The sequence below is a fragment of the Phlebotomus papatasi genome, chromosome 2, assembly GCF_024763615.1.
Source record: "Phlebotomus papatasi isolate M1 chromosome 2, Ppap_2.1, whole genome shotgun sequence".
NCBI lineage: Eukaryota > Metazoa > Arthropoda > Insecta > Diptera > Psychodidae > Phlebotomus > Phlebotomus papatasi.
The window spans coordinates 30,323,481-30,348,356 of record NC_077223.1 but is presented as its reverse complement, the minus strand read 5'-3'; the positions used below and the strand labels follow the sequence as shown (position 1 = coordinate 30,348,356).

The 24,876-nt window shown below is 33.2% G+C and overlaps 1 protein-coding gene across 14 annotated transcripts in view; it reads left to right on the top strand.

The window, feature by feature from the left end:
• Positions 1-24,876, top strand: part of LOC129803427 (muscleblind-like protein 1) — a 423,069-nt gene that overhangs the window by 116,332 nt on the left and 281,861 nt on the right. The window lies entirely within an intron of this gene.

Here is a 24,876-nt window from a genome sequence, read left to right as displayed (position 1 = left end):
TTTAGCATCCAGGGGTGGAATGTTAAATTGGGATGTGGTTTGCATACTAAAGTGGATGATTTTTGCAAATTGTGACTAATTAATATAGGATTGTTGTAAAATTTCATTCCCCTCAACCAAAAATTCAGCTTAAGATACAACAAACAGGAAAAAAACTGCCCATCCTTATGGAAGGAGACCACGTGGAATTTGAAACCTTTAATTTTCACCCGCAAATTCCTCCCAAAAGTGTATGTAACATTTTGCCGGTAATTTAATCCAATTTCACTCCCCTTTTTCCCTTTTGCTCATCAATTGGATTTTGGGTGAGATGCCGCCCTCAATTATACTATTTCACATTCATTTCGTGTCTCAGGGCACACTTTCAACCCCGACATTGTCATCAATCAAAGTGATGGTTTGAGTTTCCAATGTTAAAGTAACATTCCAGATGTGGAAGAATCTCACAAATTGCCCGTGGGGTTCCTTTTATCGAGCAGAGGGTGGCTCTGTGGACACCCTTTCGAAGGCGATCCTTTCTTAGCGGAAAATAGGATTTTCAATGCAAAACCCATCATTATTATCTTTCCCGGAACATTTTCATGTGCTTCAATTGACACATTTTTCCACGATAAGGAGAAGCTTTCACAGCAAGACTTTATATATCCTTGGAGAAATGTGCTTGTCAAATGTACTTTAAAGAGTTTTAAATTTGAAATGGGGAAAATACAATGTTATTAAGCTGGTATTAATAATTCTATTGCCAGGTTATTGAAAACATTTTTCACGAAATAAAGATGGGATATTTAAGATGAAAAACACCATAATATTCACGGGAAATTCAGGTTTTTTTACTGATCAAAATTTCCAAATAAATATCTTATTATTCACTTTTTACTAAGCAGTAGGGGAGATCGGGGTAGAATTAGCCACACATGGTATTAGACAGTGGGATGTTATAGCTTGTCTTAGAAGGAATATTAAAGAAACCACTATTTATTACAAAATTGCACTTCCCTTTCTTATTAATCAAAGTATTTGTTAGCACGGTGGAAACATTTTTATAAAAATTATACGCAATGAAAAAATTCATTTACAGGCTAATCTGCCCCGGTCTCCCCTATATATAATCCCTGGATTTTTTACACAAAAGGTTACAAAAGGCTCTAGAGAGTGCATTTATCAGGCGAATGGGGTCATTTTTGCACTCGTTGGAAAGGTCTTGGAATTTCCGACAAAACCAAATTGGATCTAATCGGTTTTGAGCCAATAATGAACCGGTTCATAAGCAATAACCAATTTTTATTCGAAATTTAATTATGTTAGTCCTAAGTTATTTTGGGCAATGTTTTGAGTGATTTATAAATCCGCTCAAATCGATTGTGAACCAGTATTTTGGTATTGAACTAGTTATAAACCGATAACTAATTTTTGCCTGAAAAGCAATTTTAGTACTCTTAAAGTTATTTTGCGGGATCTTTCGAATGATTTACAAATCGATTTATAACAGTTGAGAACCGTTAAACGGTAAATGATGCGAGTTCGAGCACTTCGCAAAGCCTGGGACGCTTTCCTACCCTACTTATTTTTACTGCTCATTTATTTACTGTATCTTTCTGTGCCATAAAGGTAAAAACCTTCCATTAAGCTTCCATTGATTATTCACTGAGAGAAATCCGAAAAAGTTAAAATAACATTCCGGAAATGTTGATTTTACCCTGCATTATTGATCCGAAATCGGTGTAAATATTATGCTTTTTAGGTGTATTAGGGATTAAAGTTACCCTTTTTCATGTTAATTTTACACTTAAGGTGTAAAATTAACACTTAAGAGTAAGTAAATTAACACTTAAGTGTAAAATTACACTTAAAATTTACACTTAAGGTGTAAAATTAACATTAAAAAACTTTGATACATTTTTACACCTAAAAACTGTTAAAGTTATGAGGAAAAAAAGTTAATCACACCCTCTTTTTTCTCAGTGTTGTTTCCAATGCAGTGTGACAAATTTTGTTTTCATAAACTTTACATGTTAGCTGATTAAGCTTTTAAACTCTCACAAGAACATTTAATTTTTAGCTTTCTAAATTGAAATGATTCCCAAACAATTTATAAATCTCATTAAAAGATCATAAACTTCAAACCCAGCTTACAGAGGTTGTAAATCTTTTCTCAAAAGCAAATTTTGAAGTTTATCAGTACCCAATTAAGACACTTGAAAAAGCACTAAAGCCATTAAAAAAATTTTGGGAAAGGAAAGTAAAGAAAATTTTACTTGTACAACTACAACTATTTTAATTGTTAAAACTGAAGCCTCATTTTTGCAACTATTTCATTTCAACTGACCAAAAGATCAATAATTTTAAAATGAAAAATTAAGTATTAAAATATTTTATTTATTTTTTAATTAATTATTCATAACGCATTTATTTGTATTCAATTAAATATTCATATAATTAATATAATATGAATAATTAAATGGAGTAATTAAATATTTACTTCTATGAAATATCTAGTCTTGCTGCTTTGCTAGAATTTGAAATTTATATAGATAGGGGAATGTAGGCATGGTTCGCACAGAGTGAACCTTCAAACGATGCGAATTTACTCTTTTTTTGCAAGGAGCTGACTTACCATTACTCATCTCTTCTCATGAGCTTAATAATTATCTATCTTATGGCTAAGAAATAACGAACTAGCTCTCTGCAAACAAAGAGAAAATTTACGTTTTTTCAAGGTTAACTCTGTGCGAACCATGCCAACATTCCCCTATGTAGGATTGACAAATCCCAAGCTTTAAAGAATTAAGGGTTCTAATTCAAAAAAGCAATTCATACATTCTAAATTTTAGTGAATTTCTCAAGATCTGATAAAAATTCAAATCTAGAACAATAACATAATAAGGCATACACATTAAATTATTATATTGTTCAACTAACTTTAATAAAAACTTACAACTGTCTCTTGAAATAGGAAATTATGTTATGCTGAGCTTTTACATAATTCTGATCCCTTCTACCAAGCATGTGGCAAGTTGATTTTTTTTATATAAAGCTATTTGAAGCCAATTTCCTAAATTGATCTCGGACTCAGCTCACAGTGCTCAGAGAAAATAAATGTATTTAAACAAAAATGTAGTATATTTATCGCTCCATACGGAAAGGTATCTTATAATACGGAAAAACTTCTCGCTTTTTAGATATTTAGCGTAACGGTTGCGAGTTCAAAAAAAATCACATATAAATTTGAATCGAAATATGAGAAAGTGGCTTCAAATTTCAAACAACTTATGCCAGAGACGTGCCTTCAACTGATACTTTAAACAGAGATTGATATTAATCCGGTTAAAACTCAATCCTTCTAAATATTTCCAGCAAAACTATATCGACTTTAGTGCTTTTACGGAGTATAAAAATACTACAAAATTGTGGAATTATATACAAAATCAAAAATACAAAGTATCTGGAGAACAACCCTTAAAAATACATGGTTTTATCAAAAAAAAATATGGAGATTTAATTCTTTCCCTGGCCCTTTTGTGACATTTTCACATTCTATCCATAAAATAAATCTTCTCAATTTTTTTTGCGACTACTAAAAAAGTTTCTGTTCTTGGAAAAGCTTTTTTGTATTAAAAAAAAGTCTACTCTTGAGCTTGTAAAAATGGTATTTACCGTAGTTACGTCTACAAATGAGAGTCTTTTGAGTACAGATCACTCCCCGCGCATTGAAATGCCAAAGATGGTGGAATTTAGTATTGGACAGGAAATAAGATTAAAACCCAACCCTAGATGATTAAATTGACCAGAGTAGGAGCAATTTAGGAGGGAGAGGTTGGAAATTGTGTCAGAAAACATCATTTGCATTTATGAGACAACAATTTGGCCGAAAGCCAAGGCGACAGTTCACTCGATTTGCTCTGCATCGAAAATTTTAACACACCCACTCGCTGCTAAACACGCTCAAGCTTTAAATCCTGCAGTCAACCCTTGCAAAAGCTCCCGGCCAGGTCAATTTGTTTGCGACATTCTCTCCAAAAAGTCCTTCAAGTGGAGAAGAAAAGGGCCAAAAAGTTTCTATATATAGTAATACTTGAGTGGCTGGATTGTGTGTGTGAAATTTAAAACATCAATTGATGGTTGGAATTTTATTATTCAAAAGTTTCACACCATAGAGTCTCAAGAGCTTTTTTCCCCACATTCACGTACTTCTGATCTTTTTTGTGTATCCATTTATCTTTTCTGGTGTATGAGGAAATTTATCGGCTAGACAAGTCCCAAAGTGGACACTTCACACAACACATTGTTTGCTCAAATGTGTAAAATATTTCTTTTTTGTGTGTGAGCTTTTCATGAATGCACTCGTCACAAGTGGAGGGAAAGCTCACTAAAAAAAACGACTACAAATAGTTGAATTTAATTTTCTCAACTTTCTGTCATGCTTTGTGAAAAGCTCGTTTTCTGTTTGACGGAACTTCAAACAAGCTTTTCATTAAGATTAATCACGTCCTATAAAATTTTATAGCAGCTTGTTGGGATTTTTGTGCCATAAAGCTAGTACTCATTTTATTTCTCTTGGAATATATTAGCACAATAGTTGGCTCATATTTTCTATATTCTTCTCATAAAAATACATTGAATTCGAGCTATCTATAAATTCACTATAAAATTTATGGCTTTTTGAAATACATCTCCGATAAAATACTCTGTTTTGCAGGTGGAATATATCAACTTGTTATTTTAGTCAAATTTTGAGAATTTTAGCATTTTCGTTATAGCAAAAGCTTATTTATGCTTGAAATATAGTAACATAACACTATTAAGTCACTGACTTTCTTACTTGATATGTAAAATATTTTTAAGTCTCAGAAACATAAAGCAGAATAAGCGTACACTGAGAAAAAAAGGGTGCGATTAACATTTTTTCCTCAGAACTTTAACACTTTTTAGGTGTAAAAATATATCAACATTTTTTAGTGTTAATTTTATACCTCATTAAGGGTAAAATTAACATAAAAATGGGTATCTTTAACCCCTAATACACCTTAAAAGGGTAATATTTACACCGATTTTGAATCAATATTGCAGGATGAAATTTGTTATTTTAACTTTTTCGGATTTCTCTCATGTAAGCTTTGGGAGTTTTGAAAGACAAATAATAAAACTTGAAAAATGTTGATTAAAAGCTAAATTTTGAGGTTTGTAGAGTAAAGTTGAAAATTATGTCTTTGACAGAATGTGTAGTTTTTTTCGTGAAACTTACTACCATGAGGCCCACATTAAGCTGTCATAAAGCATTTAATAAATCTTTATGGCATAACTAGATTTTTGTTGTAAAGCTTTTATAGTTGAAGCTATTGGTTTTTTTTTTTTCAAAATATTTGCATCGCATCAAGGTTTAACAGTAAAATGAGTTTAACGATAATATAAATCTCTCATAAAAATATAAAATTTTAACATTTCGTGCAAACTAAGCTTGACTTATTCCTTATAGTACAACAGAATGTATTACTGTAAATTTAATCACCAAACTTTTCCCTGATCATTTAGGAAATTGATCATAAAGCTCTAAAAGTTCCTATACAGCTCGCATTTTGATATTAATGACTTTGTTTAACATGTTTTGTGAAATTATTCATTGCGTTCTGTATTAATTTTTCTTTAAATTTAGCAAATTCATTATAAAATGGTACTATAAAATATATTTGCCTTAAAATATCGGAATATAACCCTGTGTATTTCTATAAATTACATAAAAATATCAGGCTTCTCTATCATTCTCACTATTTAAAAAATGAATCATAAAGCATTATTCAAATTTCTTCCCATAAAAAATATATTTCAACACGATTCTTTACTTGGCTAGAACTTGAAATATTTTTAAAGTCCAGCCAATTACAGAACTTGATGAGACTTAAATGTTTTAAGGGATAAAACGATACTTTCAAAGTAAAGTGCCCTCGAGTCGACAGGTTCCTCGACTCGACCGGTGCGGTGGGTCAATTTTTGAATGTTTGATGGTGAATTTCTATAAAATTGTCACTGATTCGTATTTATTTATCGAATAATTGACCTATTAATGTTAGATCATATGCCAAATATTAGTGTAAATGTAAATAAATTGAATAAATAACTCTACCGGTCGAATTGAGGAACCGGTCGACTTGAGGGCACTTTACCTTAGTTTTATAAATAGGAGCGCTTTATAATCTAATTGCTCTTCTAGTAAAATCGTTCAGAAAATGAGCTTTAACTCACATTATAGTAGAATAAACTTTGCCATAAACTTCCTATAAAATTTAAACTTTATAGTTTGTGTTTAACAGTGTAAGTGTTTAGTTTTTTGCAAATTTCATGCAAATTAATGGAATTTCCTTGGATGCATTTTTGTGAAAATTATGGACTGTGTTGCAGTAAAAAAGAAAAGAACCTCCACCGCTCCCCCTATAACTCAAAAGGAATTTAGTTGGAAAAAAAATCCCAACAACATATTTTTGCGTGTTTTGCGAGAGTGTCGAGTGTTGGGGAATAATTTTCAAAAATAATATCCCTTCGTGAATCACTGTGACTTATTTCCATACGGAAAATAAGCCATTTTCTCGGCTGACATTCCATGCGGGGTGGACTTGGGAATAAAAAGTGGAGAGATGGAAAGCTTCACCGGAAAATTTTGTAGAATAGTAATGGAGGGGTGGTGAAAAAAGGGCATGCTTTCACAACATGCGACACAATCCAACAAATATTATGTGTTGAAAGTGTTGCAGAGTCGCAGAGGTTTGGGGTAAGGGGGACAAAAAAAGAGAAAGAATGGGCAGAAATTTCCCTTCGGAAAATTCATCTCTTTCCACATTGTGCAATTTTCCACGACAGAACTTTTTTTTTTGTGTGTGCCTTATTCTCGGTGCTGGAGCTGCGCTACTTCTTTTAGGTTCTGTATGTGCATTTATTTATGAGCAGCAGATTTGCGCGGCATTTCACCTCTTGGCGTGCGACGTCTCGTGCCGGAAAAGTTGGGTGGTAAAAGTGAAAAGCACCATCCCCGCATGAAAAAGCCCTCCATTTAACCCCTTTCTCCCAGTCTTCTATGAACATATATGTACCTCTTTTGCGCCCAAAAAAAAAAGCCTTGTGGGTGCTTTTGCTGAGTTTGAGGATTTTTTGATGCATATGTCATGTTTTTCCTCCCATTGCCTCTTGTGAAAATAATGCTCTATTGCACTTATAATTCTGTTCAGTTACACAGTTGGGGGTTCCTTTTCCCCATCACCATTACCACCGCCCATTTTGAGCTGGGGAAAAAACGCAGTAAAAACATTCTTCAGTCGGAAAATGCAACATGTTTTTTTTCACCATATTCTTTGAGAGAAATTGCGACAGTGAGATGGTATTTTCCACAGTCTGATTTTTCTTGTTGCACCGAAAATATAGCTTTTCTCCTCCTCACCGGATTACTTTCATGAGCTATATTCTACCACTTGGAAAAAAAAGATAAAAACTTGCGTACAGATTTTATACACCCTTCATTCTTGATTAACTGCAAAGTCCCTTGTGTTAGTGAAAGCTCTCGTCACAAGATAAATACCATATATTTTCAGTGAGAACTTTGTGTTTGAGTATACGTGATATTGCTAAAACTGAAATAAAAAATCTCTTTCTCCTAACAATTTAAAGAATGATGAATTTAAAATTGAAGAACAAAAAATATGAATATTAAATTATAAAGTATAATCCCTCTTACAGAAATATATTCAACACCTTTAATAAAAATAGAATTCCCGCAAAATTAATTACATAAGAGTGTTTTCTGCAACAAAAAAAAAACCCTCAAGGCTTACAAGACCAAGATTGAGATCCATTTTCATAAGAACCTCACCATAATTCTGACGAATATTAGTTTGATGGCGGAAATGTGGGCAAACACGGATGTTGTCAAATGGATGTCTCCCTCGTATTGTTTGTCATTACCTGCAGCAGGATTTTGCAGTCAAATACGGGTGGTGACCATTTTCCCGCCCAAACCCCCGTGTCTCGTAACGTTTGACGACGGCGGCTGATGACGCTCGACGGGGTGGAAAATTAGATTTAAACATTTTCAATTTGTTTGCACGGAAAGCTCCTCAATGGATGTGAATTGGAAGAAAGCGAAGAAAGTCACTCTGGGTCTGGAGACATTTCTCCAACTCAGTGAAAAAGTAGGGATATGTTGGGAAAAGCTTAAAAGGGTGGAAGCAGTTTGATGATTTCTTACGAGTTGAACAATCAATTTTCAATTTACGATTTTTTTTACTGATACAATAGCAGAAATGTCTTAAAATAACATGATTTTGAACCCTTTAACAACTATAAGGAATGTCATGAACGAAAGTACACGATTTTCTCTTGTTTGTTTACTGTCAAACTACAAGATTTTAATATCCGAAATAACCTTAACCTCGTAAAATTTGGCGGTAAAGGATCAACCCGAAATACTATGCAGATTGCGGGAGTAGGATCAGGAATTAAAAGTTATTTTGATTAGTTTTCTTTACATATCAAATAAGTGTGAGGAAGAATTACACTTGGAGTGACATAATAACTTATTTTCGATACTATCTATCGACTTGAAAACTTTAAACGATAGCTGCAATTCCTGTAATTAACACTGAGAAAAAACGGGGGTGTGATTAACTTTTTTCCTTAGAACTTTAACACTTTTTAGGTGTAAAAATATAGCAACAATTTTTAATGTTAATTTAACATCTTTTTAAGCGTAAAATTAACATGAAAAAGGGTACCTTTAACCCCAAATACACCTAAAATGCGTAATATTTACACCGATTTCGGATCAATAATTCAGGGTAAAATCAAGATTTCCGGAATGTTATTTTAACTTTTTCGGATTTCTCTCAGTGAATACAGATGTTTATCAACATTCTCATTCTTTTAAGAATCTCACAATGAATGGTTCAACAATCCGTACTAAGTCGACATTCACTTGAACTAACAGATATAGATTTATCGATACTATCGATTTGATAGTTTCGAGAAATTATCACTCCACCCCTGATTTTAAGGGAGTAATATTTCCGAATATCAGCGTCAGTCTATTCGTGCCTTTACAATCTAACAAAAGAATAAAATTCATTACAAACTTTAATCGGGACAAAAAATATTTTCCGTACTATAAAGTTAAACTTTGTGAATTTGAAATTTTATATTTTCTTAATCGTGATAAATCCTTTTTCAATAAATATTTGACTTTGTACAAATTTATATTTGTTAGAAAAATTGGTTTCAAGGTTTTGATCCTCGGTATTTTTAAATTTTTTCTTAATAAAAATACTTTCTTATGATTTAAATTTGACATATTTCTTAAAAAGTTACATTGCACATTTAAGTTATTTCTTTGAAAATTTTATATTTTGTTCAATCCTGTTTTGAATGGTTTAACAATTTTATATATTGTACGGAAACTCTAATATTTTTGCAATATTTAGCATTTCAAATTCGAATATACAGTGGGTGTCAATAGTTTGTTGCCTAATGCATGTTTGAGAAATCAAGTGAAAAAAATGATTAAAAAAATACTTTTTAAATTTTTTCTTTTTGCAGATGAGTTCCCTGTAATCCCTAGATATTATTTATATTTTTCAAAAAAAATACTCCCTCCGTCCAAAAAAAAAGTCGTATGTTTGAGAAAAATTCTTGTCCCAATAAAAGTCGTACGTTTGGAAGAATATCGCTAGGAAGAGACGGCGTAAAGTAGAAATGCTGTGTATTGGAAATATCTTATGTACATACTATCCTCCATCTTCAATGGGTAATATGGAGGTCCACCTACGATCGTAAGATAAGAAAACAATGTCTTAAAAACATCTTTCTTTTGAATATTTTTAGTAAGATTTAAGTACCAAAAGTTTGGAGATAGAAGCTTGCCACCTTCGGCGGCGCCCCCGTAAGTCGACCTTAGGATCATTATCCTACCCCTCATTTACCCGCCCCCCTCCCTTCCCCTCCAAAAACCGTATTGTTTTTCGGGATTGCTCAAAAACACATAGTGCGATTTTTTTCTGTGGAAGAGGAGGGGCGGGGGGAAACTGGGGACATATTGAAAATCCAAAAGTTGACCTACGGGGGGTGGGGGGTCGTCCAAAGACATCAAATCTTTATCTCCAACCATTCAGCACCCATATCATAGAACGTAGAAAAAAGAGCAAGATTGGTTTTATTGACCTTTTTGTAAATTTAGACCCATTGTTATGGCATAACGAAAAGAACTATAAATTCCTTCTTTGGTACACTAAATTTTTAAATGAAATTTTAGTTAAAAATGTTAATTACAGTAGAATTTTCAAAAGTTACATATCGACCGGAGCTCTTCGAAAAAAAGTGAAAAAAATAAATCTTCAAGACACCAGTTTCTTATCTTACCGTGGTAGGTGGACCTCAGTATTACTACTGAAGATGGAGAATAGTTCATACGTAAGATATTTACTATTAACAAAAACATTCCGTAAAACAATTCCTTAATCCCTAATTTTTCCCCAAACGTACGACTTTTTTTGGGACGGAGGGAGTAATAATTTTATTTCATAACAAATTGTTTTCCAAAAGTTGATCATTTTTGAGAAATCCAAAAGTTTGTTGCCTCATTGAAAAAACTAATTTAAAGGGGCCAAAACATTTCAACAAGAGTTCTCATTAACCGTTTAAATAAAGATTTTAGCAAGTAAACTGAAGAAAACATTCAGGTCCATTTTTCGTTTCCATACCATTTTTATTCTCTTCCAATTCTAGGAACGCACGAAATTAATTATACGAAATTGAATTTGTTCAAAATTTCAATACACAATATTTAAATAAATGTTTCTCATTACCAAGATACCTAAAAATCTGCATATGTTTAATTTTTACATTAAATATGGAATAATAATTTTTTAGTCGGTAAATCAGTCGTTTGTTTAATGAAAATAAATTTTAATATAAAATAAATTATTCATTTTGAACCATAAAATATTGCAATTTGGTCATTAAAAAATATACAGTATAAAACACTTTAAACCTTTTGAACCTTATTAAAGTTAGCGAGATAGTGCGTTATTTCTTAGATTTCTTTTTCATTATTTGCTTACCTAATATAATTTTTACTAACATTATTTACCATAATTAAAACTATTGAACCGGTTCAGTTTTCAAAATTTTTCCACACTTTCTTGTCTAAGTAAATTAATTAATTTGTAAATTATTATATTTTATTTAAAAATATATTTTTTTCGGAAGACAGTATTCCCAGTTTCTGGAATTTAGCTGAAATTCTAATCTTAGTTCATAATTTTTTAAAAATAAATATTAAGATTAAGAGCGCAATAGTTCTTAAAAGCATCTTTCATGAGATTTCCCTTCAACAAGAAAAATAAATTGAATAATGAAAATATAAACATAAAAAAATCAAAAAAAAACATAATGCAACTCTAAATAGATTAATACAATGTATTCAGCAGAATGAGATGAGGCACACCAAATCTCTAGACTAGAAGCTCAACTTGTTTAGTGAATAAATCAATGTCATGTTGAAGAATCAAGTGAATATTGTAGAGTTTATGTTGAGTCGGTTAATTTATATTTCACTCTCTCAGCCCTCGAGCATCGTCTGAGCTTCAAAAGCTCCAAATGCAAAAGGAATTCCTTGGGGATGGGCCTGTAGTTGAGAGAAACGTGTACATTTTAAAGTGCAATCATTTGAATTCTACTGTTTCAATTAGCCCAATTAAATTCCTCAAGGGTTGCAGTGATGAGAATGGGTTTACTGTGCGAAAACTGCCAAAATTAAATGGTGTGACACTAACTTTTGCCATATGCACTTTTAGTGAAGCATTTTCCAACTTGGAGAACTACCATTTCATAAACATCCTGATGAATTATCAAAATTAATTCTCTTGGCATTTTGGAAAATTGTGCATTCATCAGCAAAATTTGATCCAAGTATATAGTTACTTTTTGGTCAGCGAAATTTCAATCAATTTCAAAATGTATAAGGAGATGGTCAATTGAGGTGGCCAATTGTATGCCTAAGTAGATATTCAATATTGAAGCACCACACATATTCTCGAAAGACAGTCGAAAATTGTATTAAATTGAGTTAAACTATGTGAATAAACTGATTTCACGATCGATGTAAGATTTAATATGATGTTCAATCAATTTAGCACAAAATTGGGTTAATGATGAGCTAATTGGATACCTCACCTTCTGATCTCACTCAGCATTTTCCTTCGAAATCCTTGATGTGAAATTAATTTGACCTTAAATGTTTGATGCTATTCGCTGGATTTGCTGTTTTATTGTATACGCGGAAACAATATTTAGAAGCCATCAAAAGGATACTCTCACACATTTTCTGAATGACAAACCACATTGCTGTGAGTTTAACAATGACATGATTTTCAAAAGCTTAATATTCTGGAAATAATGCTTTTCAAAAGGTATTAAAGCTATCCGACTATATCGTATCCAGTAATGTTTTAATTTGTTGAGTTGAAATTCAATTAAAATTAACAGGGTCGTAGGAGTGGATTTTTTCCAAGTGTTATAATCAGATGCTACACTGAGAGAAATCCGAAAAAGTTAAAATAACATTCCGGGAATGTTAATTTTACCCTTCAGTATTGATCCGAAATCGGTGTAAATATTACCCTTTTTAGGTGTATTAGGGTTTAAAGGTACTCTTTTTCATGTTAATTTTACCCTCAAAAGGTGTAAAATTAACATTAAAAGTCTTGATATATTTTTACACCTAAAAAGTGTTAAAGTTCTGAGGAAAAATGTTAATCGCACCCTATTTTTTCTCAGTGTATTAATAATTTTAAAAGAATAATTCGTTAATTTATTATACCACTCACTTTTGGAATAGAAAAAGCTTAATTTTTTTTGTTTAATACATATTTAGTGTCGAAGAAGATTTCCTATTCTGACCTACTTTAGTACACTGAGAAAAAAAGAGGGTGCGATTAACTTTTTTTCCTCATAACTTCAACACTTTTTAGGTGTAAAAGTATTCTTAAATGTTAATTTTGCACCCTTTTAAGTGTAAAATTAACATGAAAAAGGGTAACTTTAACCCCTAATACACCTAAAAAGCATAGTATTTACACCTATTTCGGATTAATACTGCAGGTTAAAATTAACATTTCCGGAATGTTATTTTAAATTTTTCGAATTTCTCTCAGTCAGTGTACCTATGCCTATATCACCGTGTACATTGAAAAGTGGATCATTTTGGGAGTTTGCGTATTTTAGTTGTTAATTGTAATCGTCCTAATTTTTTTTATAAAAAAAATCTAGAAAAATTAAATGCCTGTCATCAATTACTGAAAATTACACCTATGAGTCGTCGGTCGGTTGCATCGACATTATCGTACCTGAATTTGTTTTGTATCTTTATTTGGTGCAAACAATGATATGAACTTCGCTTCTTATATCAAATTCTGAGTTAAAAGAAAGTTAGATACGACAACGATCGATGCAACCGAACAAGTATATAGCCTGGGAAGAAGATTTTCCGCTTTTGGCTTTGGAGGCTGCACAGTAAAAAAAATACAAGGATAATCGTTGGTTTGCTTTTTCACCACGATTATTCTTGTAAAGTTACTCAAATTATGTATTTAAGCAAAACGAGTAATCTGAAAATGTGTAATTCAAATTTCATGTAATCGTAAACTATGTAATCAATTAAATGATGAAATATTGTACTTTTTAAGTAATGTTCTGTTGCTAATTCGAAAAAGGAGAGAATACTGTAAGGCCGTTTTCAGACTGGAGGTTTAGCCCAGTTCCCGAAGGTCTCAAAAATCTAAATAACAAGCAATTTTATTGATTTTTCAAAATCTAATGGATCATTTGCCCTTAATATCCAATCATAAAGAACGATTTCCTAAAAAATAATGCCCGATAAGGAATTAGAAGAGTTAAGCCAGATGGCTAAGTCTTAGATCTGAAGCCCGTATAACGGAAGTGGTTTTTTACGTCTCACGGTATCAAATTTCACTTTCTTGTTTTATACTACGTCGCGAAATTAGCGAATAATTACACAGCTGTGTACATTTTGTTACAGCTTTCGTATAACATAAACAGTTTTAAGACAAAATGTGTAGATATTACATGAATGTGTACCAGTACACACAATTACACGTTTAATGTAAAATTTTCAGTGAAAATCATGGTAAAGCAGCCTAAAATTTTTTACTGTATGGTCACCAACGTTAAGACGGCGGCGGATGAATGGTATGGGGGCTATTGTTAAGATCGTTAAGACGGTTAAGAGACACATGAAGGCAGATAAATACAAGTTTTCCAGATTGTTTTAATACGTCACTTAACTTTAAATAGCTTTATGTGTCAAAAAATTTGAGTTAGCAATTTTGGATTTTCAATGGACCCTCAATCAATAAATTTAAGTTAATTTACTAATACCATTGTGCTCTTTCAAGAACAACTAACTAAATTGTTAGTGAATATAATTTGTTTTTTTCCATTCATTTTCAGGTAAGGCTATTACATCCAGTTCCAGAAAAGTCTGCATATGGCAGAAATTTTGTGAGTAATTGAGAATTTTCTTTTCGATTGATCGTTATAGGGAAAACAGTGGAAGTCCAATTAAATTTTCTCTTCCCTCACATTTACGTTGTACGAATTTTATGAAAAACTTTGCACAAGTGGAAAAACTTTTGCCATTTCGTCAATCCACCATTGAAGGATATTTTTCTTCCTTTTCTCCATCTAACGCCATTGAGATCGGATATTTTGAGAAATTGCAAGAGTCTAGAAAATTTATCATCATTCACATTCTTATCACGTATTCGTGTTTTATTTGGCCAACACACATACTCAAAATCTTCATGAAAATCATGGCGGAGAGTTTTTTTTTTTGGCTCAAACTTGCTGGTGCTTCTTTTTTTTTTGCCCATCCTCGACGTCTCCTTAAATACAGTCCATTTGGAAGTTTTTCAGTCTGGCACAAAATGAAACGGTGCTGAGGGAGGATGATAAGAAAACACCTTCTCATTATCTTTTCGTGTTTTTTTTTTATCTCAGAGAATTTTTTTTCCTCTTTTGCCAGTAGTTTGGCCACTGATAGCATTTCTCAGTGATTATCTTCATTTTGAGGGATGATCCCCAATTGTTTGTTTATTTATTCACTCCCGAGCCATCGTTTTTTTTTTCTCTCTCGCATAACAAGAAGATGACAATGAAATTAACTTTCTCATATATCCCTCAAGGTTAGACTATGAGGGTGAAATGAAATATTCAGGGCTGTATTGAGGTGCTTTTGAGCTTTTTCCGTTTTCCTTATTAGTAGAACCAATATCTGCGTGCTTTTTCTCAATTAACCTCTTGCCTTACCGAAAATTTATGTAGCATTTATTTAACCATTGAGAGAATCTTTTTATGTGTCAGAAAGAAGATTATTGCTGAGAAATAAATACTGGTAATTGAATCACTCAGAGCAAAAACCGGCTATTTTAATATAAAAATACATATACGACAGACCTTTTTGAATTGAGAACATTCTTTGAAAATCTTCGAATACTGTATCTGACATAGTTGTATATTCTCTTCAGTTTCTTCCGGTGTTCGTCAGAGGATTGTCTTCTTCTGAAATCAAAAAGACTAATTTTTTCTCCAAATTAATTAAATAACTTTTCTCTAATTAGATTAAATAATTAATTAATTAATTAATTAAAATTAGTAATAATATCTAAAAATTACCATTTCCAAGTAAGAAAAGAAAGTTTTTGTGGCTATGTGTAGTGTTAAGAGGACGACAGACGATTCCAAATCATTCAAAAGATTGTAATTGACCCACTGAGGAAGACCCATACCGAGGGTTGAAAGCTTTGGAGAAAAATTTAGTATTTTTGGTTTGAGAACAAGATAATCCTCTGACAAACACCGGAAGAAGCTGAAGAGAATTCTTTGAAAATTTCAAATTAGAAAAAGTGGGAAAAATTAATTTTCAATTTTCATATTTTTCCTGTTGCTGTCAGCGGCTTAGAGATCAAATTGTTATAGATAGTGTTATCAAATTTTCGATGACCCCACTCAAATGATGAAAAAATCATTGCTATTTTTCAAATTGTTTTTTCTTTGGAGTTCATGAAAAATAAAGTATTTTGTTCTCAACATAATTAAAAATTCGAAAATTTAAGTCCTAAGATCCATTCTTTCTGCCTCTTAAAGCTTCTCTGGATGATCTCCAGATCTGAGGAATGGTGTGTCAGTTTAGAATCTCGACTGAGGCATTCCTGGAGACAGTTGTTTATTTTTTTTTTTTCAAAAGCAAAGAATTCAAAGAGTACATAAACGATCGATAAAGCAACGACTGATAAGCCAGCCGGCACATTTCGCAAACTTCACACTGTTCTTGAATTTGAATTCAAACCCCATTCGAAAAGGCACGTAATAACACTTTGGCTTCGAATCTGACCTAGGGGAAGTGCTCATAATTTTGGACAGTCTGCTTATAAGCATCAATGTTCCAAGTTTGAAGTGCGATATTTTCTATACTAATTGACATTTCTTGTTACTCTCTTTTCAGAAGGGTTTTTTAGAAACTTAGCAAGCTATTTATCGTCTTATTTTTATTAAAATTAGTTTTAATACGTTTAAAAATGAATTGATAAGTAGAGGTGACATTGGCTCTTATTTTGGACAACTTGTTTATTAATTTGGCCAACTTGGCTGTAAATTTGGACAGCTAATCCGCCTCAATAGGATGCCCATTGTTCTTCATTTGATGAACCAATTTTACCAAGTCCTCTTCCTATTCATGTAAGGGAAACGTAGAATGTCACAGAAGCCCGGAAACTTTCCATATCATTCATTAAAGTGAGTTGACTTCGATACTCCAAGTACGTGCGGATTCGCTCATTCCCTGACCTTTCCGGGAGCCTTTCAAGGCATTTCTCGCTACATCTCTTTCGTAGAGATGATGCTCCTTTGTTTCTCCAGGCATTTGTCCAACCTAGTCATCACAAAAGCTAAAACTTCAAGAAATTTCGTGAGAAAAACACCTGTCCAAATAAGAATCATCACCTCACTGGTGAATGTCTTAAAAAATTTCCCATTTTTCACACGAAAAATCTAATTCACAAGGCAAATCTCACTTCAGGTCAAATGTACAAATCATCAGTAACGTGAATCAACACAATATTCAATGAATATTCAATAATATCACTCAAAAACAGCGAACAAACTTTGTTAGTACTTCACCAAAACTAAATAAGACTGAAGTAAGCCACGAAGTTCTGTCATATTTCTCGTAAGCAATTGCTCACACTGAATTTTCAACAAAGCAATTTCAACTCAAATCATATTCAAATTTTAACGTATTTAGTGTTAAAATCTTCCAAAAAGAACAAATATTTAGATAGAATTCATTATTCATCAAATATTGGAATAAAAATCCATCATTTTAATCAATTTATTTTTAGTGTCCAATGTTATCCTCAAAGTGTCCAAAATAAGAAACTGGACAAAATTATGAGCATTTCCCCTATCTATGAAAATAAATTTCAATAGCTTAGTATATTAATTCATACATTTCCTAAAAAAATAGCTCAGATTCATTAAACAAATATGGAAAGAATGTAAAGTGTTTGAAGCCAGTGTATGTGCGAAGCTTTAAACCTTCATCTCTAAAAGTTCATTTATGGATTTTTTTGTGAAAGATAGTAGATATCGTATTTTAACTTACAGTAGAAGACGCTTAATGTCCCAAAAATGCTGAATTAAGAAAGGTGATAAATCTGTGTTTGCTACAGTAATATATAACATGCAATTTTACCTGGAATGATGTTCCTGTTTAAATACTCCCTTGATGGTGAATGATATGAAACAATTTACCATAATTTGCACAAAATACTCAAACCCCTGTTTTCGATCTCTTGGAAATGAAGAGAGATATTCAGCCTGAATATATGGGGCTGATACACAAAGTTTGCAGTTGTTATTATAATTCCATCACTCACCACCCACTAAATGGTCAACTCTTGGTCTCGTGTCACCCTGGAATTTACGTGGATGACAGTGTCAAGTCGGATGAGGGTATGAGCTGCTGGGAAAGTCAATTAATAGTCGATTTTGTGGGGAAAAGTCCATGGGTGAGGACATTATCCACTCTATGATGGTCATAAGATTATCTCTTGATTATTTATATTGCCAAATAATATTTTAATGGACAAACCATGTGTCACAAAGGCAACCATTCTGGCCCAATAATCACCCAGAATGGTTTTGTTGAAAGATTCCTGGGAGAGAGAAAAGGGTTTAACTATGTCGCATTCTATGCCATTAGTTCGGCATTGAAAATTTCTTATGAACGCCGCAGGGAAGCTTTGTAGGGAAATTCATCTCAAAATATCTATCGGATTCCCCAATTTCCGCTTGAGAAACTTGTCGCTGTGTCACAAGTTTTCCAAGAGTTTCCCACTCAATTTTCTCACCTTGATTCCAGGAGTGATTAGTTGGCAAGATTTTCCAGGGTGGTAAATTTATCCCGCATCGATTGAGGGTATGTGTGTTTTTGGGAGATGAAAATCACTTGAGTCTGCAATTGAATTTTCCGCCTTCAAGATGCTACGTTGGCTCTTTCTTCGGACAAAATTCGGAGAAGAGCTTTCCCACGGAAATTTCTCAGCTTATTTGACTTTCATTCGTATATCCATGTGATTTACGTGGAATATGTTGAGAACTTTTAGATGTTCTGTACTTATAAGGTTGATTTTCTTAAAGGAACTCCTTTAAATGTGCTAAATTTGTGGCATTAACTTAATACCACTTTGAAAATGTTTGTCTTAAAACTTTTGATAACTAATAAGTTTATGATCGGATGAGATCTAAACACTCAGAAAAGAGCTCTGTGGAAACAGCTCTTAATTTAGCTCTTGATATAAGAACGGGCATTCGTGTGTTGAGCTTAAAGACTATTTTACTTGAAGGAAAGCATTTATTTTAAAATATGCTTTGGTTCAAGAACGTACAGTCTTTGAATTTTCAGAGATGGCAAAAATAGTCTCTGGAAGAATTTTAAGTACTAACAAGTTCTTGGAGCAAAGCATAACGAGTTTTGATTCTAGTATCAGATTTTTTCTGCTGTATCGCAACAATTTTGACGTACACTCACAATTAAAAACACAATAGAATTTCACGTTTTTTTATTGCCCTATGCCACCGTATACACTTCTTAATTTATAATATTTCACATTCCCTATTGTTTTCCTAAAATCCAAGCGAAATTGATCAATTTTTGACTAAAAAAAACTCACATTTGGGAAGATATTTCTCCATCCGATTATAGCAGAGCGAGATGCCCGACATGTTTACAATTTTTTTTCACCCGAACCATCTCACAAAAATCTTTTAATTTTTCCTCTATATAAGTTTTTCTAAATAAAAAACCACCTTTTCACAACACTCCAGACACTTGAGCGAGCTCGTGGGGCACAATATTCTAATTTTCAAAAAAAAATATTTTCCTATTTTTCGAGCTTCACTTCACCAAATTTCCACGTAATTCTTATTGGCACTGTATTTTTTTGCACCACAAGACACTTCACTACTTGTAGAGGCTTCTCCCCACAATTTTCACTATAATTCTATTGAAAAAACTCGCGAAAACAATCACAACTTTGCGAATTAATTGCACTGTGAATTATTTTGTCTGTCATTTGACAGCACTGGAAGTCACTGAAAATTTTCTCTGGAGAGACGGTACTTTCTCTCTCTCTCGCTCAAGACGCGGCAACTCTTAGTTGATCTGTTTTAGAAAACAGCTCTTGATTCTAAGCACGACATGTTTAGGTTGATTCGGCTCTTAAAATATTCTTACAGACAAGAGCTGCATTTTTGCAAATCCCATACAAAGTTAGAACTGCCTTTTTCTGAGTGAAGGCTTAAACTCTAGTTTTTTTTTTGATTTCTCGTACCTAGTTTTTTATTTGCATCAAATAGGCTTTTTGGGTGAAGTTAAGTTCTGCTTTAGAACAGGTTAAGCTTACTCTTCAGTTTAAGTTTCTGTCCGTAAAACGGATTTGAGGCTTAGGGTTTTGGCAGACCTGAGGATTAGCCGAGAGACAACTTAGCTTAATCATATTAGAAATAATGGTCAAATTACATTTCCATCCTTTTCCACTAAATCGTCTCTCGGGTTAAGTCGTAAGGGTCGTAAGTGTATCTAGGGCATTAGTTCATATGGATTAAACTTTTTAATTAATTAATGTGCAAAATTCTTTTCGAATATTTAGGTCTTCGATTTTAAATTAAAGTAGATTGTGTAACAATTCGAGAACTTTGGTATACCGGGTATACCTTAAGTTTGAAAATCTGTTAATCGGTTATTTCTTAGTCATTTACTAGTTCAAATCCTTTCTTCAACAGTTTAGACACATAACTTTAAACTTATTGTATTGAAATATATATCAGCCAGCCATCCTATGTATGTGCACGTTTAGCGACAGCTCGATGCAAGGATCGGTATAAAATTTCATTTTGGAATTTTAAGTCAAACGTTTAGCAATTGGATTGAATTGAAATCCCTACATATTGTGGGCACTCTACACACTAGAGAAATTTATGTCCATATTGAAATTTATGTCCATTATATTTTGCGCTAAAATCACAATGTTTTCATTGCCAAATTTATTTAAGCGTTGGCTTGGACTTTTAGTCATATCCAAAGCTTTAACTGGATATTTTCGAACTAGATCAAACTAATAACAATAAGTCAAGTCAAGGATCTAAGGTAAGGGTAGTAGGTATCGGCCAGTTAAGAAAAATGCTCCATATTTTGCTTAAAATATAAGTTCTAGACCAATTTTTGTCATTTTTGTATATGCCAATTGGACGTTTAGTATTCCATTTACCTATTTCTGTACATTTTATTTCATAATATTTAGAGAAATTAGTAAAAAATAGGCAAAAATTGCAACCATGTACAGTGTATATTGCATCGGCCATATTAATTCAGACGTAGAAGACATCGGCCGGGACTGAACCAGGTATCGGCCTCAAATTAAAACCCTTTTAAAATAATACAGATTTGAATACTTTTTATTAATTTTATTATTTACTTCATTTTTTTAGTGCCTTGAAACTACCAAAAGTAAATTCAAATTTTTCGTCTTTTCTTTGCCTTCAATTCGTCACCTTTCTGAAATTTTCTTTTTAGATTTTTATCTTCCTTTTCTTTCTTCTTTTTTTTCAAAAGCAGCTCCTTCTCAATTCTCTTTTTTTCTCTTTCGTCTTTTTTTTGCTGTTTTTCCTGTTCTGCATTTTCTTTCTCCAACTCTTTGTCTCTGAAGTATGCTTTCCACTTTTCTGAGGTAACAGCAATAGGCAGCCTTTCTTTTTTCTTTTTGGTCGTATTTGTGTCCAGTATTGGCTTGGGCCAAAATAGAATGTTCTGAAAGAGATTTTGAGCTTGAGTTGAGGATTCCTTCTCTAGCACTCTATTCGCGTCAGATTCCGTGGAAAGCTCGGGATCCAAAAATTCTTTGACTTGTGTTGGCTCTAGCAAATCTTGCGCGGGTTCTGAGAAAGTTTCCACAGACTCTGCCGGGAAGTTTATTGGCTCTAAGATTTCTGCTGTCTCTACGAACACGGGTGACTCCTCATTGTCTAGTAGAATGAATTCTTCAGACTTGTTAATCTCGTCTTCGGTTACGTTTATGGGCTCTCTAACAGATTCCAGCTCGTATTTAATTTTTTGCCACGCCGAGAATAGGGCGCTGTATTTGGGAGATCCATCCCAAATGTGAAACTCAGCCTGCTGAAATTGCTGCACAACCTCGTCAGGTATGAAGTTCTTCATTACCTTCAAAATAGGACATACAACTTCAGGGTACTTAGAAGAGGAATCATCGACTGAGCGTGTCACTGTTCTAGGTTCTGCAACAATTTTTCCTGTATCTATTGCTTGCGGATTGAAAGGATAGAGACCAGAACGTCGAAAAGCATTTCTTAAAATTTCCTTGTTCCTTAGAGATTTTATGGCTTTGTCTAAAGTAGGGATGAAGTGTGGACGGTTAAATCTCTCTCTAGGATGTGCCAATTGCCACCTCCCACACTCTTTGGACCATGCCGCCTTTAACGGGAAAAAATACCCAACATCAAGGGGCTGGATGACATGGGTAGCATTTGGAAAAAGCACAATGATCTAAAAAAGAATCTATTAGAATTATTTTAGATAATTTAAAGAAATTAATTGAACATACCTCAATACCGTGATTAGAACAGAACTCACTTAGTGGTAATGTCAGGTGAGATTTGTGCCCGTCTACGTACAATACCACTGGAAGTTGAACTTTGTTCTTAATCAGCCATGGATAAAATGTATTTACGATGTATTCGTAAAAACATTCTCCCGTCATCCATCCCTTATTCGAACTGCCAATTGCCCAACCATCAGGAGCAGTTTTGGCCAAAAGTCCAGGCACTCTTTTATATGAGAAAAGCACTAGAGGAGGTGGCATGTCTCCGTCAGCGGATGCCATAAATAGGCAAGTAATATTCTCATGATCATTTGCATAAGAAACTCCATGGACTGACTTGGCTCCTTTCTTTGCCAACACTTTTGCTCCCTTTGGAGACATTGCAAATCCCGACTCATCACAATTAAAGATGCGGTTTGGCGCAATTTCCGTGAGCCCCTTGCTCGTAAGGTATTCACGAACCTCCAGAAACCACGAATCCAAGTTTTCCTTTGTTATTTTTGCCCGCCTTTCGGTTAAATTCTGGACCACTCGGAGAGAAACTTCTGGATTTCTTCTTAAAAACCCTTTAAACCAGAACCTTCCAGGGCGACTGTTAGTGAAGGGAGCCTTCATCTTTTCATTTTTCAACATAATCCTGATCGTATCCTGGAGCTCGGATTTAACGACAGGAAATCCGGATTCGGCTCGTTTCACAATCCATTCCACAAGTTGAGATTCTTTTTCTTGACCCAGTACAGGTTTGCCAATGAATTTTTCTTCTGCTTGTTTTCCTGAGAGTTTGTCATTCAGGGTCGACTTGGGCACGCCGTACTTTGCGGATGCTTTTCGAGAGGACTCACCAGCCTTCACGGAATCCAGCGCATTTTTCAGAGCTTCCTCTGAATATCCAAGTTTCTTAGGCATCCTTGTAGTTGTTTAACATCAATAAAACACAATATTCACACTGGGAAAGTTCTTTTTTGACATTGAAAACATAACCTATACTGACTCCGGGAATGACATCGAAATTCGATGAGCATGCTGGGTCGAAAAATCGCCACGGAGACAAGTGGCCGATGAGATCTACACTTGGAAGAAAATGTACTTGTTCTCAATTAATAATTTATTTGTAATTATACGTGGGGACTTAATTAAAAAGCATTCTGATACTAAAAGCAGAATAATTGAGCTATATTTTTTTTTAATCAGACAAATTTGTAAATCATTTTAATGAAATACAATGCCCTATTTTGTGTCAGTGAAATTCTTGTTATAAGATCATAAGAATTTGAGAAATGGCTGCATTTTGATTAAGACTCTGATACAGTGACTCAATTAATGGGTTAAGTAATTATATTTTCTTAAAAAAATCGACGAAAAAATCAATTCAGAAGATTACCCATGAACAAACGCGATATACTAGACATCAGATAATTGGTAAAATATAGCGAATAATTTTTAAATATTCATTTTATTTTGGTGGCCGATCTCTTCTACAAACTGGCCGATACAAAATACATGGCCGATGTTTGCTACTCTTATCTTATACGTCTAATAGCAAATGCTTTTGCCGATTGCAACACGAGACTTCCGAAATAATCGGTACCGGTCGTAGATAAATACCCAGTTTCAGCCCAATGCTCGTGTATGTCACATTTCATAGTTTAGGGTAAATGTCCTAATTGAAAACCATTTCCAGGCGCTTTAACTTTGACAGAAGATTCAACACTTTAAGTTCATGTTTTTTTCTGAAGAGGATTACATAAATTTGCTCCTTGACTCTTCTATAATGTTACTGTTTAGTGAAAATTCTTTAGATATAATTTGAAAACTTCTTAAATGCAAGAAAAATACGCGAGTGTAAAATGCTGCTATTGGAAACAAATAAATCCAAATGGAGACAAGGAAAAGTTCCTAATTGGAGACAAACAGTGTAAGTGCAACCGCGATAAAGGCTTCAAAAACCTTGTTGAGTTGCTCTTGAGCGCAGGATTTGTTCTTATTCCTGGTCTTTTATACTTTTAATTTTTCTGAAAAATTAACAAATTAAAATTTGTGAATATGAATAGATTTTCGCTTTATTTGGAGCAAAATTAACTAAATAATGAAACTGTGGTATAGAAAATACACAAATATAATAATTTAGTACTGTATTTATCATGAAAACAATGACGTTTCCTTTTGGAATAGAGAAAAATTTCCATTTAGAGCAGGTTTTGAATTAGCTTAATTTACCCTACTAGTCATTGCGTAGAGCCAATCGAATTATTAACTGGACTGAAGTATATCAATTTAGTCAAAACATTGCAAAGTTCAGTGATTATTTTACAACAAACAATACGAGATTGAATTTAATCTTGCTAACCTGGAAAAATTTGCACTAAACTTGTCAATATTTCGACTAAATGATATACTTCAGCCGAGTTAACAATTAATTGATACTGACTCTAAGCTATAGGACTAAGAAATTGGTCAGTGAATTATTGTCTCGTCTGAATGTATGAAAGTCCAGAAAAGAACTTCTCTGTAACCTCGTTAGTCTTTAACCCAGAATTCTTGTAGCTAGTACATTACTAAATTAATGCACCAAAACCTATTCAGAATTAGTTAAACCTTCTTGTCCCAAAAATACATACTATATAATCATTAAATCTCTGTCTGGGCAGACCTT